At 41.2% G+C, this 22,982-nt stretch overlaps 1 protein-coding gene across 1 annotated transcript in view; it reads left to right on the top strand.

Annotated features, from left to right (window-relative positions):
- pde4ca (phosphodiesterase 4C, cAMP-specific a) overlaps positions 1-22,982 on the top strand; it is a 36,836-nt gene that overhangs the window by 4,695 nt on the left and 9,159 nt on the right. The gene's annotated exons all lie outside the window — the stretch shown is intronic.

The raw sequence follows: 22,982 nt of genomic DNA, 5'->3' as shown, positions 1-22,982 counted from the left end.
TGACATTATTAAAAATGAGAGGTTCTCATCTCTTTGCTGATCACCTATTTTCTGCTGTATTTTCACAGTCACGGGTTTAGTGGCGCCAAATATTTGTTTAACATTGCGGAGGATATTGTGCGAATCCGATGGATTAGAGCACAGCACGAGAGGAGAACTAAATATAAAATATGGGAAACTAAATCACCTCACACACACACACACACACACACACACACACACACACACACACTCACATAGTCACACTCTCACACATTATTGAAGTATTGATTGACCAGAATGCTATTGCTGCTTCTGGCATGGGGGCCGGCTGATTGTGTACACACTATCATTGCATAGAAGGAATTGTTTAGAATGTTGTACTTCTGATATTCTAATGTAGCACAGTGTTTTTTATTTAAATATATACTCCACTAGTCCACTTTCTCATCACAGTCAGTCTTTGTGTTCTCTCTCTATCTCTCTCTCTCTCTCTCTCTCTCTCTCTCTCTCTCTCTCTCTCTCTCTCTCTCTCTCTCTCTCTCTCTCTCTCTCTCTCTCTCTCTCTCTCTCTCTCTCTCTCTCTCTCTCTCTCTCTCTCTCTGTCTCTCTCTCTCTCTCTCTCTCTCTCTCTCTCTCTATCTCTCTCTCTCTCTCCCTCCACAATATCTCTTTCTCTCCCTCACTCTCAGGGGAGATAGTGTTGTTGTTTGTTGTTTTAAGCCTGAGCTTGGTCCCACCACTCTCAGGAGAGACGAGAAGAGAGAGAGACAGAGCACAAGTCTGTTATGGCCCGCTGACGAGGGACTACATGGGACGGCCCACTCCGGGGGAGCATCTGATGGGATTATAACACTCTTTTCCAGCTCACTTTTTTTCCCTTTCCCCTCCACTAAGAATAACTCAGTGTGTGTTGGTGGTGTAGCATCACAGAGGCAACTCTGTGTTCAAACGGACAGCTCTGTGTCAAGGTTACTGGACCTGATTTATTCATTTATTTTTTTGAATGCAGAGAAATATCTGGGGCCCATTGTTGAAGAGTTTTTTGAGTTTGCGGCTCATTTGGAAGAATTCAAGCTTGCTGTTTCCTATTTAGGAGTACAAGAAGAGGACAAGGGAACACACACACACATACTCATGCACAAGAGAGCTGCTTATCTTGGCATGTCTGTGATGGTGAACTGAAAGAAGAATGAGAGAGGATCTAGTCCCAGATGAGCACTGACAGCTGACACCATCCTCAATTTGCCTTGATTTGATTTGGCACCATACTTCCACTGTCAGTGAGATGAAATGCCAACTCGCTCTGTGATAGGTCTCTAACATCATCTTTGCCTTTTTAGGCTGTCCACACACACTCACACACACACACACATACACACACACACACACACACACACACACACACACACACACACACACACACACACACTGTGCTCTAAACCTTTTGGGTTCTTTTTTTCCCTCCCACAAAATACAAAAGGACATATCCTTGTTGCCTGGACCAAAATCTGAACTACAAATCTAATTTCCAGTTTGATGCACTTTTATTAGTTGATTCCTCACTGGGCTGGAAGTGAATTGCTTCTAGCTAATAAGTGTTATATAATAAATACAGAAGAGGGACCCAGCAGGTCTGACTTACTGTTGGGTTCACTCTCAGACTTGGTCCTACCAGGTGCAGCTGCAGAGACTCTGAATTGACTTTTGCTGTTTTGGCCCCTGTCACTCTTGGACCTGTTTTTTTTCCTGCACCGTCCTCTCAAAGGAAACTTTTGCCCCGGTGCCGTAACTTGTGACCATAGATAACATAAAGGAATCCGGACTGTTATCCTTTCTGATTAATGACAGCATGGGGATTTTTATCGCGCCACAGAAGTTAACCTTGTGCATCTCTCGCCTCCCAAAGCTCCTATTTTGATGCTTCCCTGAACTCAACTCACGTCTTTAAAAAAATAATATCTACAGCCCATAAGATGATGAACAAAGACTCTCGCTTCTCAAGGAAGATGCAGGGCAACTTCTCCACGCGCAGACACTCGTGCATTGGGTACGTATCCGGTTGTGTGGCTGCGAAAACATTTGCTGATGTAAAGTGAAGGCAACACAATACATGTGTTGGCAGAAGTTTGCAAGTTTGCAGTATCTGGGCAGCTCTGCCCGTTTTGGTCTTTTACAGACCGTGAAACAGGATCAGCTGATGGTTATTATTTGACAGTGCTGCTCTGTCTCTGTGTTTACTGTGGTATTGTGTTGTGTTGCTGTGTTTTCCTTGACTAGTTGCTTTTGTGTTTTGTCAGGTCATGCAGTTTTGATATTTTGAGCCTCTGTCAGAGTGAACAATTTAGATAACACATGATAGAAATGTTTGTATATTTGCAGTTCTCTGTCAGATTAAACCCTGAACTTGGTTTGTTGCAGTGATATGAAAAAACATGAAAACAAATGTCTGCCACCAGATGATTGGACATGTGCTGTGGTGAAGCCAGTGGGTGTTGCTGTTGGTGAGCTGCGGTTGGCACATCGGCCTCGGGGGGGGGTTTGCGGATCAATGGCCCTGTCCACCAATGTCCCTCCTTGGGGTCCGTGGACCTGGGCCAAGCCGAGCAGTCCGTGTCAGGCACGGTATGAGTGTCATGTGGTCCAGGACTTTTGGGTTTCATAAGCAGGCTGAAGAAGTACTGGCGCTCTGTGGAAAATGATCCATGAGAGGACCGTTCTTTTTGTCCTCTCAGAAATGAAACAGATAAAAGTCAAGTAACGTGTCAAATGAACTTACTTTGAAGAGGTGCATAATGGTGACAGGCTCCCCTGTTGACAGACTAATGCAGCTGATTGGCCTAATTGTAGTTGAAACTTAAAATGACTGTGTAATCAGCAGGTGTCATGAGATCCCTGCAGCACAGGTTGTTACAGAGACTAAAAATAGTTCAGATGTATTAAACAAAAGAGCACACACAGGGAAACCCACCATATGAAAATGCACACACGCACACAAACTTTGGAGGCCAACATGACTCCAGCGTGAAAAGCTGCATCTTTAAAATAAACTCGCATTGATCAAGGATCTCTGAAGCCTGATCCCCCGTGGGATATTTTTCAGTGCAGTGTGCGGTGTGGCCAACTGCTATGAACTCTGGGCATAAGGCATGTGCCTCGCGAGTGTCATCCGCACTCCTCCAGCCGTGAGCCTGTTTGGATCATATGAGGAGATCAAAGCGGGAGATTTTATACCACAGCCAGAAATACAGAAGTACAGAACAGATCTCTTTTCTCCTGTTACCTGATTTGTGCATCACACTTCCTAGCTGAAAAAAAAAAAGAACTTATATGGAGTCATTCTCGGGGGCTTCAGCTCAAAGCAAAGTTCAGAATAGTTTTTTTTTCATTTTCAGTGCCAATAAAACAGCGATCTATTTATTGTATGACGGTGGAGAGGATAACATACTGAACTAGTACTCACATTTGTCAAGGGAGTCGTTAAATTCATTTTTAAAGTTTGATCTATCGTCATGCAGCACATGCACACACACTCACACGCAGATACACACACACTCACACACAGATACATACACAGACACACACAAATACACACACTGACACAAAGCAGTCTCTTGTAATCCAGATGTGTCCATCACAATAGACAGCTCTCATCTTCACTTGTACTAACAGTACCAGGGCACTATTCATCCTACCTTATGAATTATGACACAAACATACACACACATACACATACACTTACTACACACACAGACGTACACTTGCACACACATATACATTCACACAGACATGCACATACACTTATACACGCAGATATACACATACACTTACTACACACAAAGACATACACCTACACGCACATATACACATTCACACACACACACACACACACACACACACACCTAGTAACCTTCTCAATGTTTTTTTAAGGCCTTTGTGTGGTGTCTATTTAAACAGCACAGCGTCAGTGCATTTAGCCGGACATGGCTGGAGACAGGAGCGCTTAGTATCAGGATAAGGTAGTTGATGTTGCTCTGACAGTGTGAGAAGATGCCATTTATTTATCTGAAGTAGAGGATGATAGGAAGAGACGTTGAGAGGAGAAACGCAACAGCCGACTGGCTGGGAGAAAGAGATAATTTAGACAAAGAGGGTGAAAGCGCAGACGAGAGGGCGGTGAAGGAGTGGTAGAGACAACGTGGTTGCGATAGCGCTGCTTTTAGTGCAGAGATAAAGAAAGAGTGGAAAGAGAGGGTCAGTCGAAGAGATGGGAGAAGTGGGGGCGTTAACAGACAATTAAATAGATTTAACTGAAGTAGATGAAAAAACAAAACAATAAGGTACCATGTTTAATTCTGTCAAACTGACAAATACAACAAAGTTAAAACTTTCATACATTTATTGTTTTCATTGTGAGGAAGAGATCTTTGCAGAATATGGTTCAATTTCCGTTGTAAATTAAGTTGTTTGTAAGTTAACATTTATGAAAGTGGAATTTGGTAAGAAGAAGTAAACAGAATAGAAATAACATTCATAAGGAAAAATCTGAAATGAAATGTTACATTCATGAATATTTACAAGAACTAAACATTAGGTTAATAAGGAGAAATGCATCATCTTCTTCATCACCAAATATAATGAGACTAACATCTATAAATATAAATATTGTCAACTATAAGATAATTAACAACTTTCCACAGTTCACATGTAAGATGATAAGACCAAAACAAACTTGAGAAGGTTTCAGGATGTACAAAATAAAAAGAGCAGTTAACATCTTCACCAATCTTTAACCAAAAAAAAGTGTCAAGTGAGGCCATCTCACCAAAGGGCAACAGTGTCAATGTCAGAGGTCCTAATATAGCTGCCACCACCCCCTCCCCAAACACACACCCAGATTAGTCAATAGGGCCTGTGTGGCTGTGGCGGGCTGGCTGCTGTGTGCGTCACTGCTGTACTCCATATTTTCAGCATGACTGATTTCCCCAATCGCCTCCAGAGCCTCATCGATTCCTGAGGCTGGCAGCAACAACAGCACAGCACAACACAGCACAGCACTAACGCTGCTGAAACTCACGAACATGAACGGCTTCACTGTGTGAAAAAGTGTCTCTCCTTTATCCAAAGTTCACAGGGACTGTGGCAAGAAGCAGAAAGATATTAAATGAAGAGGAAGTGAACGTTTTAATTGATTATTTATGATTATTGTGGAAACTGAACAGAGCAGATAGGCTGCTGCTGCTGCTGAAGTTATTAGTCCTTGCAGATGATGTGGCCTCAAAGAAGATGTTGTTTGGTCTGAAAGGTCTGATCAGATGTACTTCAGTTCAATTATATTTCATATATGGCTCCAAATCAAAATATACATTATCACAAGACTATGGTAAAGCGGTAGGTTTTATATTTTATAAGGAAGCCTGACATATTGATACATGCTAGAATGATACATTTAAAGTTTTAACCATTGATTAACATAGATTGTTTAAAGTTATATAAAAATGATGAAAACCCCTGTTCTATTTCAAACATCAGTGCTTGTTGTTAGCGCTGCCATGCAGTAGTATGAGGACGACTGTCCATTGTGACCACTAGAGGGAGCACCTGACTAAGTTTATGCTCAGAGACAAAATGATCATAGAGCTGAGACCTGTTGACTAAGCACTAGTTAGACATGAGGGAAAAAAACACAATGTGTTGATTTGGTAGATAATCATTTTATTTTGTGAAACTGGAAACTCCAGATCATCCCAACCTCGAGGTTCCCAATCCTCACAGCACAGCTGTCTTATGATGAGATGTGAAGATACTGAGCAGAAGCACAAGATTTAACGTCTTTCTTCCAACGAGCTTATTTGTCGAGATTGAATGTGTGAAATTAAGTACAAACAAAATGATAATATTACACAGCCAACATAGATGATATTTGTTACTTTCACTATATGAAATAAAATGACAGCCTAACCCAAACTTTAGCCCATTTTTACGGGGAGACTGCAAATTTGATAAAAATCGATGCTCCTCTGCCCCTCCTGAGTCGTACATATAAACTTCAACGTTTTTTTTTACCATTTTTCCACTCCCCAGATTTGAACCTTGTAACTGTCCAGATTTTGCTTTATAAAGCATAATTTCAAGGTATTTCATATGCTTTTCCTTGAGTGCCTGTGGCCCTCGTAGCACTCATACAGATTGCTGCATTTTTTACCTGATCTAACCTTAACCATGACCAATTCATCGAACCTTAACCTAACCACAATTCATAACTTACCCTTAAACTATTCCAAGACCACAGAAATTAAGTTTAGCCTTATTAGTAGCAGGCTTTGATGCCCATGGAGAGTACTGTCAAGGTCAGTGTTAATATTACAAAGGTCCTGAAGATGTAACAAAAATATATAAACATACACAAACATCCTTGGCAGCCATCTAACTAAATTGTTTAATAGGTGTGTGTGTGTGTGTGTGTGTGTGTGTGTGTGTGTGTGTGTGTGTGTGTGTGTGTGTGTGTGTGTGTGTGTGTGTGTGTGTGTGTGTGTGTGTGTGTGTGTGTTAAGGTTAGAGTGAGTCTTCAGGAAATTAATTTTAGCCAATGGTAAGGTCCTCCGAAGTCACTGAAACAAGACACTGTGTGTGGTTGAGTGTGTGTATGTGTGTGCATGAGTGTGGCTGCATTTTGCACGTGTGCCCACAAGTCTGTCATCCGTGCAATCCCCAAGTCAGCGGGGACCCAAAACCTCACCGTCATGCGAGCAGATGGCGGCCTCATGAATCATGAGGCGACACACTGATAGACTTCACTACAGTACGTGCTGTAACATGAGGTTGGACATCACTGACTCAGTTAAACAAAGGCTGGTAGCAGCAGCAGCCACATGCTGACACCTGGTGCTGCTGCTTTGTGACGTAGACTCAGTATTAAAGACAACGTTTGTTTCTCCAAGACATTGTTTTAGTCTGAAATAAGTGCCTTGCTGTGCGGGTATAATGCTGGAAGCCTATTCTTCTCCTATTTCCGATGTGGATACTTTGCATTGTTGTGTTGAACATTGCTGCAATTTACACAATGCGTTTGTTTTTGTTGATTTAGGGAAAGGTGCTTTGGGGAATTTGTCATTCCTGGAAATTCTGTTAAAGATGTTGAAACTAGAGCTGCGATTATGGACAGCCCTGCTCATGTGAATATGCTGTGTGTGTTATATTTCTGTGTTTGTGTATCCTTCTCTTCTGCCGCTGCTTATTTAAACCCTTGAACTTTGCTGTGCCCAGCGCTCTGTCTCTTTATACAAACTCACATTGTTTAGTCCAGAGTGATTCAAACAGACAGTTATTTCTAATTCTAGAGGAGATCCCAGAGTTTTTTTAAGACCACAAACAGGCTGAATTTAGAAGAATGTTATATGTTAGGTTTCGATGTATTAAAGGCAAGTTTCTACCAAAGTTTTCCCATGCTCTTGTATTCACGCTTGTGAATGAAATAGTATTTGTTTGTATTTATCATGTGGCTGCAGAGAAAGTCCGTGCTGGCATAATATGAGGAGAGCATCACACAGTGTTAACAACTGCATGTTGAGGATTTATGCAGTTCTGTTTTATTTAATATTTCAATATCAGTAGCAGAGGACACTTCCATCTGCACTCTGTTGCTTTTCAGACACAAGCAAACACATCCAGGCTGAACAAGCTTTATTCCATTGAAACACTTTTAGTTAATACACACGTCATAAAATATTTACTGTATGACTAACAGTTGTGAGAACAAGTGTTCAGGAGAAATTCATGTTAATTATCAGTTAAATAATCGACCATCACTCAGGGAAAACTCTTATTTAAGTGGTTTTGTGTTAGACAAAGATTTTGATGATCTAAATTCACATTTTAGTTGTGATTGATTGACATGCTTTTTTTTGGACATTCTTGTGTTATTCACTAACTTGATGATATCCCAGCCTCCTTTTTTAATTGATGATTTGGCAAAGTGATTGTGACCTTTGTGTAGAAGTTTTTGGCTCTACTAGATTATAATCAACGTGGGTTTAATTTATCAGTATCTTAAATACCTCAGTTTATCAGTAGCTTTAAGTAAGCAAAGTTACATTTTTTTTTTAAAATAAGGGAACATTGAAAATATTGCAGTCTCATCATTATCACGCTGTTCCACGAATTTTCGAAATAGAAGAAACACAAAGTGACAGAACTTTGACCGACAAAAAGTTGGTGAATGTTCTTTCTTCATTAACCCACATGAGCGCAGCTAATCCTCTCGTTTCCCTGTCAAATACTTTAATATAAATCCAACCAACGTTTTTTTGAACCAAGTCTCATTCCCTCCTCATTATGCTGCTGGAGTGTTTTATTCCAATGTAAATGTTCTTGTGTTTTGATTCTAACGTCACCAGTTGGCCGTGGACAATATGACAGTGGAGATTAATCAGTGTCAACTCGCTTTACAAAACAAACCACAAACAGACGGTGTGTCCACTGACGGGCGGCAATCCTGGCAAACAGCGCTCCTTGCTGACTTCAAAACAGCTCGTTATACAGGAATGCTTACCATGCCTCTGTGTAGCCAACACATGATGTCATGAGGCCCCTTCGCAAATAATGGACTATTAGACCCACAACTTGGGGGTCAGCCAGAATTTATGATGCCTCCCTATTTCATGAGTTGTAAGAGATCACCACATCCACCTGGCGTCCAGCATCTCGGAACACGTCTGTCTGAAGATGAGATGTGAAGATACTGAGCAGAAGCAAATGTTTCATGTCTGTCTTTCCTCAGACATCCGCTCTCTTCCACCACACTGACGCAGATAGATGAAACACTGGGAGAGCCTCTGTGTTCCCGCCAACCTACATGTGTGTGTGTGTGTGTGTGTGTGTGTGTGCACGAGTGTGTGTGTATGCATGTTCACTCTAGATAACAAGGAGTACTTCACTTGAAACATGTTATTCCTCTAACTGCACATGCAAACAATTTTCCTGTCATGGAAATGTGTCAAACGTGCAGGTCGCTGTTATTCCCACTGGAGATAAACTCTCCAGTTTTACATATCCAAAGTCAGATTACAGGCCAGTGTTTGTACTGTGTGTATTCACAAAAGATAAGCGTGAACTAAAGTTTGGAAAACTAAACAAAGTGAAAGTATTAAGTCTATCAGGTTTCACTTGTGGCGTCTCTTAATCAACCCAAGAGGAGCCGGATCTTGATTCTGATCCGGCACAGTCAATCCTGCTAAACCCAAGTAGCTACCATTTAAGTCATGTAGTCATGTGATTGGATTTATAATCCGTTGCTGCTTAACTCGGGCTCCAGAAAAACTATAATACAAGCAGTGTTGTGGGTCTGTTCAGTTTGTGGTTCTGTTTTTTGTGCATGTGCACCTCTTCAGATTTCCTTACATGGCAGTTTTTTTTTCTTGACCACTGCAGACACAGAACCTTTGTATAATAGTAAAGGATAATATCAAATCAAATCGTTTTATAGAGAATACACCACAGTTGTGAGCTTCCTGTGTGTTGCAACCAACATAAATATAAAAGTAAGAAATAGCACCATGAAAATACTGCTTCACATCAGTAGTAACAAGGCTTTCACATAATGAAAGGGGCCTTTTTAGTATTCAAGATACCTGTTGAGCCTCGTCTGTGTATATGTTCATACTTTTTCTATTCTGTTCTTTGTCTGTTGTTGTCTCTCTGCCTGATGTTCGTGAATTCCATGGTGATGAAGTGATGCCATTGATTGATTTGCCAGTTTAATTGAACCGTGTCGGGCCGCATGTAGGTTGGGTTCAAGTCCATTTTTGGAGATGTTTTCTGTGCGTAAGCGCAAGCTGGATGGCGATTGATCGTTTGTCCAGCCCCAACACGCCTGTCAATCTTTCTGTACTCGCAAGGCACGTACAGTACATATCAGCTGTAGCTAGCACGCTATATTAAGCTTATATTAGCTCCACGAGTTGGTTAAAAAAGCCGTCTCAAGTTTCCTGCTGCCTTTTTATTAATGGCAGTTCTTTAAAAGGATCTTGAGTATGAACTTGATTATATAAGATGTCCAAGATAAGCTTCATGTCCCAGAGTTTAAATCCTCATGATGATACTCGTGTAGGACGTGAAAGACAACATTGTTCTTGTGTTGCAGAGTGGAGCTAGTCAGCCCTTGTGTTATTATATGAAAAAGAATATCAGACTGTCATTTCATTCTTGCATTACTCTGTTTTGCCGCCAGCTTACGTACATGTTCATATTTTTAACAGTATGTTTTCACTTAGTGTTACACAATAAGGGCAAACTGATGTGTAATTTAACGCTATCTTGTGTAACCTTGGCTGGAGTTGCTGAAGTGTAAAACTCTCCAAATACAATGAAGAGCGGAACGTCTTCTGCTGGGGAAATACTAAACAGTGTATATGCTTGTTGCTAACGTGTGCATAGTGTTATGTGTAACCCAATAAAGTAATGTAGTTTGTTGCTCCCTGCCTTGGAAGCAATACTTAGTTACTAGTAGTTAGTAAGCAAGTTAGCCAGACGTGCTAACGATTGTGAAACCCTGTCTGTTGGTTGATTTGTTTGTTAGTTATCAGGATCACAATAAAACTACTAAACAGATTTCATGACATTTCGTGGATGGGTGGAGAACAACCCACGGAAGAACCCTTTACTTTTTGTGAGAGAAGGGCCTTTTACAACATTCTCGTTGATTTGTCCGAGAATCATTCATGGATCTTGATGAAAACAATCATACATGTTCCTGTGACCGATATTGATGAGTGTGTGCAATTTGTTACAGATCAAATAAAAAATCTGGATGTTGTTTAAGAAGGGGACTGTTGGGCCTTGGCAATGGTATGCACTATACTGGGTACCATTGTAGTTCCCTTATATTTGAGGTTAAAAGACTAAAACAAAACACAGATGAACTCTTTAAATACGGCTAATCCATCTCATTACAGCACCATAAACACCAGGAGAGATCTGAAGCTTCAATGACAGGCCTAGTTGTGGTGTTTACAATTTAGAGAACATTTAATAAGTCAAAATAGATTTGTTATCATTCAATCCTATACGCACATAGTGGTCAGTGCTAATTAAATATTTCACTATTATATCACTCCCCCCTCAGGACTCAAAGAGGTATTTTTCTCACATATGTCTAATTTTAATGAAATATGAATATATGAAAACTTGTTCTCTGCGGAACACTAATCCATGGTAGGACTTATTCTATCTCCGGGAATATATCCTGTAGATTCATGGCTCCTGGCGCATTCTGCTGCTCAAGGTTTCACATGAAGCATACAGAAGGTTTCGTATTTACTTTTCTCATTTCAGGTATTTAAAAATACACTTCCCCAGGCCACTTGTGACCTTGCACGCTGGTGCCTAAGCCTGTGTGTAAGAACATACTGTATACAAATAAGTGTGTGTCCGTGTATTTGCATTTGTGTGTGTGTGCGCACATGTGTGTTTGCACATGCAAGCTGTCCCAAGAGCTACTTACTATAATACCGTATCATACTCATCCTGTCATCAATCTCTTTACCTAACATAGACAAGACATACTTGACACACACACACACACGCACACACTCCATCTGGAAAGGATAATGGCACTGTGTACAAAGAGAGAGTGCAGTCCTGCGATAGTATCAGAGCTCTGTGTGTGTGTGTGTGTGTGTGTGCGTGCGCGCGCGTGTGTGCGTGCGTGTGCGTGTGTGAGAGAGAGAGAGAGAGAGAGAAGAGGAAGGGGTTAAAATGGTTCAAACATTTGGAGAAGGCAGTGACCAAGTCTGCTCTGACCACGCCCCCTTTCTCAGCTCTGACCTCACTCTGAAACTTGTTCCCCCTTTTGTGTGACGCGCACACGCACACACACACACACACACCACGATCACATGCCTACACACACGCGTGCACACACCACGTACACGTTCTATGCACTGTCTGTGACGCGCTCGGACACACGAACAGAACGCACGCAGACATGGTGGGGGGGCTACTGTGAAAGACTGAAGCAGAAGAGCAAGTTTGCCCAGGAGAGAGGAAAGGTCTCTGTCTGCTGTGTGATGAAAGGTAGAGAGGGGAGAGGAGGAGAGAGAGAGAGAGAGACAGAGAGAGAGAGAGAGAGACAGAGAGAGAGAGAGAGGAGAGGTCTCTCTCTTTGCTCTGTGACTAAAGGTAGAGGGGGAGAGGAGGAGAGAGAGAGAGAGAGAGAGAGAGAGAGAGAGAGAGAGAGAGAGAGAGAGAGAGAGAGAGAGAGAGCGAGAGAGAGAGAGAGAGAGAGAAATGGAGAGGGCAGCAGTGGTGCGCCACATTTAGACCCACAGCAGAGACGAGCTGCAAAAGGGGGACCGGTCCATAGAGCTCTGCAGGGAGGGATGAGAAGCTTCTTCAAGGCAGGAGGGAGTGAGCAGCTCGCACCAGGTGCCCAGAGACCAACACACACCCATCGAGAAGGACCCCGACCACCACCAGCTGTCAGTGGCATGTCTCACTGGAGCCACTGGTCCTAGAGCGGGGGGCGTCCAGTCCTGCCAGGGGTAATGAGAAGTCCCGGGGAGCCGTGGAGAGCCGGACAGCCCGAGAGAGAGAGAGAGAGAGAGACGAGGGAGACGAGGGAGCGGGCCGGGTCTCACAGGGATGAGAGGGGCCACGAGCTGAGAGGAACCCTGAGAGGAGCCGAGAGAGGAACCCTGAGAGGGGGAGAAGAGGATCAGCCCCGAAGAGGAGGCGGGTGAGGCAGCGTCACAGAGAGTAGGCTGCAGGAACATGAGTGTGCCACCGAGCTGTGGGTTCTGTTTCTCCGTGGAGCGGAGTGTCACTGGGCGAAGTGGGAACATATGGGGATCTCCGTGCGCTGTCAACAGGCCCATTGACATCATACAGAAACGCAGGCGGTAATGAAGCGCTTCCTCATTTACTCTAACTCAGTGCTTTTGTTTTTGTGTCAGTGTCTCCTTTCATCTCTCTCTCTCACACACACACACACACACACACACACACACACACACACACACACACCACACACACTGTACCTCCAGTGTGTAGCACATCACAGATCAAACTCTTACTGACAGTTTTTTTTTTTTTTTACAGAAATGACGTGTGCTGCATCAGTGACAACTTCTTGAATCAGTATAAACTTAAACAATATGGAACAGTTTATCTGGCTCCCCGTGTTAAAAAAAAATATTTGAGAGAATATGAACATCTCTGACAATGAGTTATCTGAAATCTTTGGACTGCATACTGTCGTTTATCAGCTGCAATATTTACAAAAACATTCTTGTGGCCCTTATCAGTTTTTGTTCATATCTCCAACTCCCAAAATATTTCTTATCATGTTTCCTCTCGAACACTTCTTTTTTTGTAAGACTAGGCGCTGGTCCAGGGAGGGGACTTTAAAAGGAAAAATATACTAATGATTAATTAAACAAACTTGACGATCCGTATCAGGGCTGTTAACAAGAGTCAATAATATAATGAAACTGTGTAAGAGCAAAAGCATTTGGATCCTTTTAAATGATTGTATCTGCCATTGGAATGTGAATCTCTGAATTAATACTGCAATTTAGAACACAAGGTCATGGCTATAGTTGTACTAATCCAATACTTGACAATGAGGAAACAATCTATACAGAAGTATAATTTTAAACCTGTGTGGGAGACAGAAAAGCAGCTGTAAAACTCTTTCAAAGGCAGTACAGTTTAGACAACACTTTGCAGAATCATATAATCAAACTGAAATATGATTTAAAATAATTAATAATAAAATTAATAAAGCAAGATATGATACACTACGATACAAGATGCTTTAATTATTTTCGAAGGGTAAACTAAATGTCACCTTACACATTGGACAAACAACAGTCAAGAGAAAATCATACATGTTGGATAAAGAAGTGAATTGAGAAACTGATCACTCATGTGTTTTAATTTAATTGTTAAATTTTTAATGTGGCTATAATCAGCGGCTGTAAAGTCTTAACAGCAGCCGTAGATCATTGTCCTGCACTTGACATTCAGTCCCAAAAATGTGAAGCAACCACATCCATACATTCTCAATACTAAAAACAATAGTCTTGAATGCGTGCGATTGCGGACAGTTAGCACATCCTGCACATCAGTGCGTGAGAAATCTGGTCTTTCTCATGGAAGTTTCTGCCGTGTAGCCCTGATGCTGCTGCTCCCGACACAAATGTTCTCACAGGAAAAGTCCAACATAAGTAACTTCGCACATAATCCTTAATGCCAGTGGGGAGGCGGCGAGGGAGGACTCTGTGATAAAGTCCTGTTTACATTATGCTCTCTTTCTCAGGCAGGATCCTTGTTTATCAGATGTAATGCAGACCATTTGTAAGCATGGGGCTTTTAAAGGGCAGTTGTCCTTTCAATTTAATTCCCCTCAAGACCCATGCCAAGAAATGTAATTGACTTCTGCTCTTAAACAAGCAAAGCTCTCCTCTGTAGCTGGAACTTGAGGGGTAAGGATCAAGATGTTAGACAATTACTTCATGCACAACTGCTTTGTTAACACCCGCCATGTCTAGAAATCCTCTGCCTGCTGGATTATATTATTAATGGCAATGGTGTTTGTAAAGGCCTTGCAAGTCACAGACAGGGAGGGAGACAGGGAGCAGGGAAGGTGTCGTTTTGAGGCAAATTGGTGACCAAAAGAGTAAAGTCTGGATGGGTTACAGGGTGTAAATGACCTTGCCAGTGTATATTTGGGGAAACTATTAATAACATATTCAAGAAAGAGATAAAATCATTAGATAAAGGTATTGACTGGTGTAAATCGTAAATTGTCAGGCTTCTGCATCCTTGCTTTACTTGCTCCTTGGAAAAGTACCCACTTTGCTGATCCCTTTGCCGCTTGTGCCAGGCATCGATCAATCCATATAAAGTATAACGCAATGCTGCTATAGTCAAAGTGGTATCCAGAGAGCTGATGTCAGAGAGAGCTCTTTTTTGTATCTATGAAATATGTTTATACTTTAGTGCATCCTCACATAGGCATGAGAAAAAGCTGACAAGATGAACCGACGGGTCGAGGAAGGATATAGATCGGAAGCTTTGGACATCAGACATCAAACCGTCTCTGTGCTGCTCGGTTAATCACAAAGGCAACAGCCAGACAACACAGGCCTTTTCTCCTTAGATGGACATCTGGCAAGGGTATGCAAACTTTTATGAGTATCTGAGCACAACAAGTACCATACAAATTGAAACCTCTGCTCTGGATGCATCTCATACTGCTTGTGAGAAGTGATCGTTCTTTATGCCCAGTGGCGGTTATTGTTTTCTCCTTTCAACTTTCAGCTGTAAAGGTAACACCTGCTTTTCCTTAAAGAAGACAGATAAGGGGATTCTGTCCGAATTCCTGGGCCAGTTGCAGCTTATTTGCTGCAGTGTGTTATGCTGCATTCATTTATCCTTTGATTTCAATTTTATGAACCTAAAATTGGCTTTAGGCTAGGAAAGCCGCCTGGCACATTTAATGTAGCTGTATTTGCCAGCTAAGAACAACATAATAAAACTTTTTTATATCAGCGGCGTCGCTCATTGGATGACGACAACATCAATCTCTCAGCTCACCATTTTGGTTCAGACAAAAATATCTCAACTGTTGATTGGATTTCTATGACACTTATTACAGACATTCATCATAGGATGAATCCTAATGACTGGTGTTTCCCCAACTTTTATTTTGCACCATCATGACTTTGTATTAAATACCAGTAGGTCACATTTAAGTTTATCTAGAGCCCTGGTTCATGAATATATACTGTACCGGCAAAGTGACTCACATTTCCACCAGTCTCTACTTTCTGCTTAGTGTTAATAAGTAAGTAGTAGCATGCTAACATGCCTAGCTACACGGTAACCATGAAACCTGTTAAACATGCAACATGTTAGCATTGTTAAATAGCATGCTACTGTTAGCATTAGCTCAAAGCTCTTTTTTTCAGATAAGACCACATTTAGTATTTCAGTATAATATTTGAACTTGACAATAAGTATTAGCATCATTTTAAATCAATAATTCAGTCTTGGATGGAGTTATACTTATTTTCTTTGTAACAGATCAGTTTTCTGACGTCACATTGAAAATTGAATGCCGATTAATTACCTCTATTGATTTGAGTGAGGTTACTCCTCTCCTCGGCTCTCACCATTTACAGTCTCCTGTGGGCCCTCATGGCCGCTGATGTAATTTTCCTCAGAGCTGTCTGCAGCGGGCCAAGTATAAAATGAAGTGGCACTGACACAGAGCATTACACATGTTGCTAAAGCCAGGAAAGGGATGTAAAAAGAATCCTAAAAGATTATTTCAAAATGAACAACTGACAGCAAATACAAGCATGAGCTTTGTTGCGTGTTTGGGGGTGAGAGAGAATGATTCATGCACAGTGTTATTTAATATGAGCTATAAGTCTTACCCAGACGGTTTTGGCAGGACGCATGTGAGTGAGCTCAGGGTTGAGCTTTATTAAGTGTATTCCTAGAAACCCAATGCTCTCCCCTGTCAGTTTAACCTGGGAGGAGGGGAGAGGAGAAGTGAAAGCTTTATCTTTCCCAATTTATCAACATTCTAAAAGTGTGAAAGTTGGATTCATTCTTGATATTCTAGATGCCACAATTCTACCAGGCAGCTTTTTGCTTTTGATTCTGGTGATTCAGATCAAATTGTGTAAATAAAGTGTCTTCTTTGAGATAAATGAAGTGTGCTTGTGCCAGAGGTCAGTCGCTTTCTAAATTTGCCAGGTCAATGCGGCCTTGACAAATTAATCTGAGCTTTCAGTCCCACTACATGAATCTCCTAATTTGCAAAAATTATTAAGTCTTCCCATTGCCCTGCGGCATAACTCTCACTGGTCCTGGCGTAGGAGAAGAGGCGTTGCAGCCAAAAGACATTTTGAAGTAATAAATGTGTCTAAAAGTGTTTCCCAGGCATTTTCTTAAATCATCAGTGTCTTCTAATGGAGGTCTGGCCTGCAGGGATCCTCATGGACATTCATTTGTCTGCCTCACGTGTCGGGTTATAGGCCTCACGAGCAACGATGCACATACGGTTTACTGTACTCATGTGGGATGAGATTCATGCACGAACACTCAAACTCAATGTCTGTTGCTGGTTCATTTGTAACCTTCACTCACTCAGACTGAAGTCATGGCTGAGTGTTCGCAGTGTGACAGGCGTTATGGACCTAATGCTCCTCTAAACCACATAAATGTACTGTCCAGTGATGAGCTTTCCAGATTCGCACACAGCAATATTTTTCATAGAATGACAGAGTAATTGTGCAATTATATGTGTGTGTGTGTGTGTGTGTGTGTGTGTGTGTGTGTGTGTGTGTGTGTGTGTGTGTGTGTGTGTGTGTGTCTGTGTGTGATGTGTGTGTGTGTTCACGAGCTAAAAGAAAGTTATGGCTTTTTATTTCCCTCTGACATCCAGACAGTTCTTCACTGTCAAGATACTTTACGCTTTATAGAAGAAAGAGAGCAAGTTTTACAGTTTACAGTACGTTGCTTCACTTGCATTTAAACACAAACATATGAACTACAGGAGAACACGAGAGTGACCGTTACTTAAAAGTTTTTAAAATATCCTCCTCCTTTACTTTGCTTCAAAACTTCTTGTTGCAAGAGATCTTTGTCACGAAGACAAAATCTTTATCAACAGTTTTAAAATGTTTGATATGTGTAAATTCAAGTCCATATTTATTTAAGAAATATGTATTTAAAAGTGTTTTACAAGTTTTTGTCATGTCATTTTTAAGCAAAACTCTACTTTGGTCATTTTGACCAATACTGTAGGTTAGAATGAAATCACTAATAATTGTAGTGACGGTACACACTCGGGTTGAAACTGCTTTAAAACTTTTTGATGGAGGAACATTTCTTACAATCACAACCAAGTCATATATTAAAGTAAGTGAATCAAGCCATTAGTAATATATCTAATTGTGGATAAGATAGCTCTCACTAGCTTTCATAATCTGTCATCTCTCAGTAAAAACACTGCATCATACGACACAACTACACACATTCATATTGGAAATTGAATGTACTCTCTAGTAATAGTTTTAATAATTCATTTCACATTTAATATGACTTTTTTTGCTAATATATTCTCGATAAAATTTGAAAAACAAGTTGTGTTATGCTGTCGTGACAAATCCACATGATGTGTGATGTCTCACCTTTACCACTAATATCTGTGGTAACTGATAATGTTACAACTCTATAATAGACTCAGGTTCTGAACTTTTCTCACTCTTTCTCCCTCCTCTTCTCCCTCCTCTGTTCATGTGTCTCCTCACCCTCAGACCTACTGCTCATTTTCCCTTTCCCTCCAGTTCTTCTTCCTCACACTTTACTGTTATGTCGGCTGCTTTTCTAGATCCTGGAGGATAACACAGACTGCATTCTTTCATATGTGTGTGTGCGTGTGTTTCTGTGAATGTGTGTGTGGATTTAGGCTAACAACATTGTCGGTGTAAATGACGCCCTTTAATTTGACACATTCAATCTTTTTAGGAATGAATAGTTTTTTAAATATTTGATCATATACTTCATTAAAAATGAAACGTTTCTGTGCACTTATGTCAAACACTTCCTGTCCCCAAACTGTCAACAGAGAAACAGTGGAGTCCTTGTCACATCACCACCTCCATACAAACCTAAAACATTGTCTGTTTTACGTGGCTTACGTAAAGGTCAGTGACCTGATTCAGTGTTCCTGCCTTTCTGTTGCGTCAGCTCCGTTGCCTCACTTTCTTTTAAAAAAACATTTTCATTGCTCGATTGTGAACAATGAGCATACATTTATATCACAGTTGCATAATGTCTATACTTAGCTATCATTTTAGTTGGATGTTAAATGATGCAATGTCTGACAGGTTATTGTTGCTTTTCATGAGTCATTTCTGAAATAATTGCAGCTAAGATCTACTTTTAAATTCTGTCTGACTCGGTTCGTTGGTTGCTTTGAGTCCGATCTGCAGAATAAATGCAGCGTGCAGTCGTCTCCTCCATGTTTTTTAACAAGGGGGATTAGTCAGTAACAGAGAGAAGGGCACAAACAGGGAGGGGCAAGAGCCAGATCTCATGTTTTCAGCACGCTGCTGCTCTGACAAGAGTTACACCACGAATCCTGTAAAAGGAAGTTTGAAGTCTTTTAGAAACATAAATATTTGCTTTAGGTGCAGTTGTTTGAAACCCAGCTAGGAAATTATTCTTGCGTTCACGTAGTGACAGATTAATCGGAAAAATTTGTTCCTCACTCCGAAATTTCATGTGAACGCAAACTCAAACTGGAACATCTCGGAAAATTGGCAAAACATTTGGTCCATTAGTCGACAATTTTTTTCGTCATCACTTATTAACAAATTAACATAATGTTACAATCAGCTCTAAACAAATTGCTTTTAATGTGAACTTTTAGAATTGTTTGTCACTTGTAAACTGCATGTTCATCGCACACCTGACAACAAACCTTTCTTATTATGCAATTGTAGTGTCTGAGTGTTGTTTTAAAGCTCCAAAAGCATAAATACAACATATTTTGTTCACAGCCTCAGGTTTTTTACACATTCCAACCTCAAATCACATGAACAAACCAAAGTCGGAATGACATCTTAATCATCCAGAAAATTTGACCTTCTGAGTAGCACATGAATGCACAGTTTAACAAAGATTAAAGCTAATCAGTGAAACACACCATCACCGTCAAGTTTGCCGGGAGAGGAAGAACAACACAGACAAACAGGGTGGTTCCCCCCTGTTTGCGAGGGTCCGCAGCAAAACACAACCACACAACTTTTATTGCAGCACACACACTGTCGGGATGAGAAGTAACTGAGACTGAAAATGTCGCAGTGAATTAGAAAATTCTCCCAAGTGAATACTTTAAAATCTCTGACCACACTGACCGCCTCTGTGGTCCATTCATTGTTGTTTGTGTTGTGTGTGCTGAGCTGCTGGTGTGACCTCTGTGCTCTCATCAGGTCAAAGCTAATCCCTGTTCGCTCCAGAGCATCTTTCATGAGTCATGTGCGGATGCAGCGCAGATACATGCAGCCTAGATCATAAAAGTTTCAACCACAGCAGGAAAACCAAGTTTGAGTTTGACACTTGTGCCTCGCAGCTTTTCTTTTGCTTGTTCCTATAGACTCATTATCAAAGGGAACACGATACTCTCAGGGGTCACGACCTGAGATCTGTGTTAAATGTAGTAAATGTTCTGCATATCTCCTGAATAAATGGCTGAACCGGTCCTGCCAGTCGGCTCTGGTGTAACCAATTCTACCTCTGGTTGTGTCACAGTAAAGGCTGGGGGGATGATGAATGAAGGTTCAGATGACAGCCTGCCCTGGTTTACAGGCCTATCTCCTCTCTCGCTGCCTCGCTCGCTCGCTCTCGTGCTGCCCCGTAGCTCCTGTATTTTAATGCTCCCCAGATGGTATTGACGTCGCCGTGACAGGCTGTGACGCAGGCAGGGTGTCGAGTATCACGGCCACTGACAGGTTTGCCATCAATCACGCTTCTTAATAGCCAGCCACTTAAATAACACATGCCGTAACACACCTCTGTCTTTATGCTTTTATTTTTTATTTTGTTATTTTTTTGGGAAAAAGTTTTTATGATGCCCAAGATTGTTGGCTCCAGTTTGGTCTTTAGAGAAGAGAAAGTCATTAGGTGTGTGTGTGTGTGTGTATACAGTGTGTGTGTATGTGCCTCTGTTCGTGTGCATGAAGCGGATTTGAATGAATTCCAGTGTGAATTCAGCACTAAGCAATAAGCCACATCCAATACTAAAGAGATGGCCTTTGTTTCTGCTTGCTTGTTTTATTACATCTTTGTACAGCTTTTTTGCATCTTTTAATCTTTTCTCACTGATCAGAAAGTTTTCTACCTTAAAGCGGTTGGAGGGTTGGATAAAGGTTATTGAATTGTTCATAGTCTATAAAAAAATATTTCAAATACACCACTTTGTTTTTTGTAAATTCTATTTATTTTTGACTTTTCTATGATATTATATTTGGATAGGATATTAAATGATTTATCGGAAAAATATTAGAAAATAAAGGGTAAATTCCCAAAACAGCTGCTTGAAATAGAAAACAGCAATAATAAGAAAAAGACATAAAGAATAATAATAAAAAAATGTATATAGTATGGCACTCTGGGTAAAATAAACAAAACATGTTCTCTTTACTATTAGACATTTATGAAATTTGAAGCAAATAATTATTTATTGAATACTTTATTGTGACAAATGTTCTAACTCTCCTAACTGTGTTATCTCTGCAACTTACATACTTCCATTGTCCACAGTGGGATATCCAGGATGCTCAGCTCTTGCAATACCCCTGAAGCCCAGTAGAGGGTCCCTCTCCTCAGGTTGAATGAACAGGTTTAATTCAGTTCTCCAGACAGCAACAACTCACACACATCAGCCATCAGTCATCAACAATTGTATCTGGTGTATTGTCAAACAACACCCTCCCACTCGACAGGGTTATTTTTAAAAAACAAATTCTGTTTTGTTCTTTTTTGTTTGTGTGATTTGTGGGAAAAAGCATGAGGGAGGGAGAGAAGGAGGGAGGGTGTTAGGAAAGGAGAGAAGAGGTGGGTGGGTGTGAGTGGCTCCCATGTGAAAGACACAAAGACAATGGAGGCGTTTTTGAAGACTGACCGTCCAAACAGCCACAGAGCTACTGTGGGAGTTTCCTGTCCGGGCGACATGCACGCTAAGCCTGAACGCTGACCTCTGACCTCTCAGAATCACAAAATGCCTCAGTTGACACATTTAGTATACGTTCTGTAAATTGTGTGCTTAAAGCCTGTGTTCAATGGAGATGTTAAAAGGCATTGGAACCATGCCATTATTCCCCTGCATTGAATAGATACTGCCACTGCTATTCAGTTTGCATCTAAAATGTATTAAGTTAATAGTAAATATAAGTTTTGTCACTATAAGAATGAAAATCCATATTAAACTTTATTTTCAACACTCTTGTGACTAGATGCAGTTGGTACACAATATAATGTAAAGATTATATAACATTTATATACTGGAATGTAAACACAATGCATTACACCAATAACAACAAAACTCTCTGACACAGACATTTTCACTATTTGTTTTCCCGAATCCTTGTTTCAATGTGCTGCTTATTTGGATCCCCATCAGTTGTAACCTTGGCAACAACTACTCCTAGGTCTCATGCTACCGTGTTTATTATCCATTAGAGTCTGATTCATTTAAACCCAAAGGGAGAGCACTGCGATTGTGCCAGCGAGAATCATGTGAGGCAGATATATTGATCCAAAAATACAATATCATCGTGCCTGAGTGTGTGCAAGTAAAAGATAATTAGTCCAATGTCGTGAGTAAGTCGGGACTCAGTGTTCGCTACCCTGCGCTGAACTCAGCTGAGCGAGAGAGAGAGAGAGAGAGAGAAATAGCAGCGAGGGAAAGACGTGGGCTATATTTTGATCTGTGGTCTAATTATAGCTCGGCGTCTCCTTCAAATAGAAACGTCTCCATAAATATTCATGAATGGGGGGAAGAATCTGCTGCTCTGTGATGCAGAGGGAGAAGGCAGGGGAGGGAGGGCTGCTCTGTGTTCCACCTGAAGGTCTATTTTTAGCTGCATCGCTGCCTCTTTCGGTCTATTCCCCCCATGCACGAGGGAGCTAAAATTAGCTGCACGGAGACAGAAGCGTGGTGCAGAGACAAAAATAGAAAACGAGTTTATGGTCAGAGCACGCAGCGGCAGCCAGAGGTGCAGCATCATTAGGGTCGACAGGGGGGAGAGAAAGTGTGAGGAGTGTGTGAGGGCTCCGAGCTGTGTGTGTCCTTGTAGTAACTGGGCAGGGATCATGGGCGTGCAATGATCAAAATGCACGCGTTACAGGTGTGTATTGTTGCATGTGGCACTGGTGTGATGCACTTACACACGCAACTTCACCATTTTACTATGTAGAAATAC

This window comes from Limanda limanda, chromosome 13, assembly GCF_963576545.1.
Source record: "Limanda limanda chromosome 13, fLimLim1.1, whole genome shotgun sequence".
Taxonomy (NCBI): domain Eukaryota; kingdom Metazoa; phylum Chordata; class Actinopteri; order Pleuronectiformes; family Pleuronectidae; genus Limanda; species Limanda limanda.
Note: the sequence above shows the minus strand (reverse complement) of the source record. Positions and strands in the feature narration are given on the sequence as shown.